Source organism: Triticum aestivum, chromosome 6D, assembly GCF_018294505.1.
Source record: "Triticum aestivum cultivar Chinese Spring chromosome 6D, IWGSC CS RefSeq v2.1, whole genome shotgun sequence".
In the NCBI taxonomy this organism is placed as follows: Eukaryota; Viridiplantae; Streptophyta; class Magnoliopsida; order Poales; family Poaceae; genus Triticum; species Triticum aestivum.
Window position 1 is genome coordinate 330694670 of NC_057811.1, and position 3101 is coordinate 330697770.

Below are 3101 nucleotides of genomic sequence, written 5' to 3' on the forward strand. Positions count from 1 at the left end.
GTGTCTTCTGGTTTTTCTAAGTCAATTCCTTCATCATTTTTTCTTCTGCTTAGAATTCCCTTAGTCATTTTATTCCGCCGTGCTGTGTTGAGAGACTTACTATTTTCGAAGAAAATTTTAAATCTCCTATTCGCCCCCCGCCCCTCTAGTCATTTTTTGATCCTATAAATCTAGAATTTTGCAAGCGATCATTACAATGTGTCGGCTACTAAAGTTTACTGGAGCAGTAGATGAGTCAGTAGTAACTCGTGCATGTTTCATTTAGACGAAACTGTACTCTGAATCACAAAGAAGTGGACCATCTACACTATATTGCAGCTTGGAATGCGGATGTGCATTTCGCCGGGCTTGGTTTGCTACACGTTTATATATTTTACATGTGTTTTTCTCTAGGCATAGTATGATTGAACAAACTATTAACTAATTGTGTTGGGATGTGAGTGGCTCGAACTGCCCAGACCGGCGCACAACTTTGCATGAAACTATTGCAACATCCTCTTGTCACATTGTGTGCCTCCAGGAGCGAAGCTTGATGACGTCGACCATTTCATAGTTGTCTTCCTCAGAGGCCACATATCGCGGAATTTTGCTCAAAGCCTATACCTTGGCACTCTTGGCGGTACAATCATGCTTTGGAACAACAATTTAGTTCAAATGTTAAACATCTTGGCCTCCAAATTTGGCCTCTTAGCTGTGGTGCTGATCCGCAGCTCAAATGTTAGCTTCAAGGTCACCACCGCATATGGACCGACCACCTCATCTCGGAAAGATGACTTCTTTGTTGAGTTGCTTGAAGAATCTACCTTGAGTAAATTGACTGTAGTTCGAGGAACTTGCAGCCAAGGAGAATAAGATGGATAGAGTTTTGCTCTTGTGTCTAATCATAAGTCGCTCCAACAAGACGTAGCACATTGGCAGAAGTGTGAACTAGTCAAACAAATAGCTTTACGCCATAGAGCAACACTGGTTCTATTCATACTGATCATTTTGTCATGGCCCAACATCCTGAGATGTGGAATAAATATGTCACGGAAGCAAACAATAAGAAGGCAACCGAGAAGGAGACGCGCGCGCGCGCACGCACACACACATGCAAAGTGAATGGCGAACCAACCTGTGGTTGGATGGTTAGAGGGACTGTGGTATTCCCAGTCCACCGGGGTTCAAATCTTGGTGCTTGCTTTTATTTCTGAATTTATTTCAGGATTTCCGGCGATGCGCATTCAGTGGGAGGAGACGTTCCCGTCGACAACGAGGCGCCTACAGTGACTTCGTAAATCTCAAGATGATATGCGGCTCAGTCTTTCGGAGGTGCTCATAGGGGTAGGGTGTGCGTGTGTGCGTTTATAGGGGTGAGTATATGCGCGTGTATATGAGCGCTTGTGTCCGTACTGATGTTAAAAAAAGCAAAAATGAATTGAAGCATAGACGAGTCTTTCCGTAGATTGAGACTAATACTCCCTCACAGGGACGAAGCTAGAAAAAAGGGCACTGGTGTCAACCGCTGCCCACGCTAAGGCTCTAGCAGAAATTATAGTGATGCAACAACATAGATAATGGCCGAGAGCGATATAAAGAGCAACAATATGCAACGAGCTGGTGATATTATTATTACATAAAAAAATCGTACCGAGTAGCGAGTATTGGCTGAACGAAGTCATAAAGTAACACTTCTTTACATATTCCAAAAATAATAGGCAAAAAGATGACTTTGGAACGTTTCACTTGTAACTTTCTGGAAAGGATGAACAAAAAACATATTATATTCACAACAATAGTAAGAAACAATTAATGCAGAAAATAAGTATCATTAAGGAAAAAATAAAGTGATCTGAGACTTACATTTTATAACTTCCCTTCTCGATCTTTCATCTTCTTAAATAGATCAATTACATCATCATTCGTTATTGTAGAAAATATGTCTTTCTCCACATAGCAAATCAGGCAATCACTCATGAACTCATCACCCATTTTGTTCCGCAAAACACCCTTGACGATATTCATTGCTAAAAAGCATCTCTCCACTGACGCTGTGGCAACTGGCAAAATTAGCACCACAACTTTTAACAGCTACATTGTGAAAGCTATTAACTTCACCCTCATGAGTATCTAGTCTTTGTTTCTTATTCCAACAAGAGAAGCCTTTAACAACAAATGCATCATTACCACCTTGGCCGTCGATGCAATCTCTAAATAGATAGCAACACACGCAAAATGACTTATGCACCTTATCACTATACTCTAGCCAATGGTAGTCTTTAAACCATTTTGGATTATATCTCTGTTCAGCTCCTGCGATGGTCTTCTGAGGATATTTAAAGCCTTCTTGTGGTCTGTAAGGTCCTCTATTTAAATATATTCTTCTAATCTCATCTTGCTTCTTAGGATTCTTTGTGTACTGCCCTATTCTTTTTCGATCAGCTGGATCATGAGGAAGTGCATCTAAGTTAATTTCTGCCGGAGGCGGAGGAGTAGTACCAATATTTGAAGCAAGATCTTGTCTTGGTCTAACAGGCCTTGAAGTCCCTGCCACATTACTATCTAATGCTGGTCGTTTCCCTTTCAACAAAAATTTATCCATATCCTCCTGGTTCTCGGCAAATCAAAGAAAAGAAATTTCTTAGCCAATAGCCATCATGAAATCAAAGCACATGTAGAATTGTAGACAATCTAGAGACCGAGAGAGAGGGGGCAGATTAATTACCTGGGATGGGAAGAGCCAACACTTGCAAATTAAAGATTATGCACCGGTGGACGGTCGGCCGATGTCAACATTCACCCAATGAAACGGTGTCGAGTTCGCCGTCGTTCGTCGCCGATTCCCTGCGGCGGCTGCGGAATTAGGGATCGAGATGAGGAGGCGAAGAGACGAGGACGTGTGTCTGTTCGCGTATAGGTACAGGCGTACAGCAGATCGATTAATTGATACATAGAGACGTGCGTACGCATTGGGCCTGGCCTTGTGTCATTGTTTGCTGCCGCAGGATGTTGCTTTTTTAGAACTTAATGGATCTTATGGGCTAAGGCTTTAGGGATTAGCTGCTCTGCTGCTGGGCTGGGGTCAATGGAATTTTTGGGCTGGGGTCAAACGCATTTTTGTT

General features: G+C 42.3%; 1 long non-coding RNA gene across 1 annotated transcript; it reads right to left on the reverse strand.

The window, feature by feature from the left end:
* Window positions 1–1572: 1572 nt before the first annotated feature.
* Window positions 1573–2881, reverse strand: LOC123141571 (uncharacterized). Its single transcript, XR_006470353.1, has 3 exons — window positions 2705–2881; window positions 1843–2587; window positions 1573–1735 (listed from the first exon to the last, which is right to left on the reverse strand). It is a non-coding gene; the product is annotated as an uncharacterized lncRNA (long non-coding RNA).
* Between the last annotated feature and the right edge of the window lie 220 nt (window positions 2882–3101).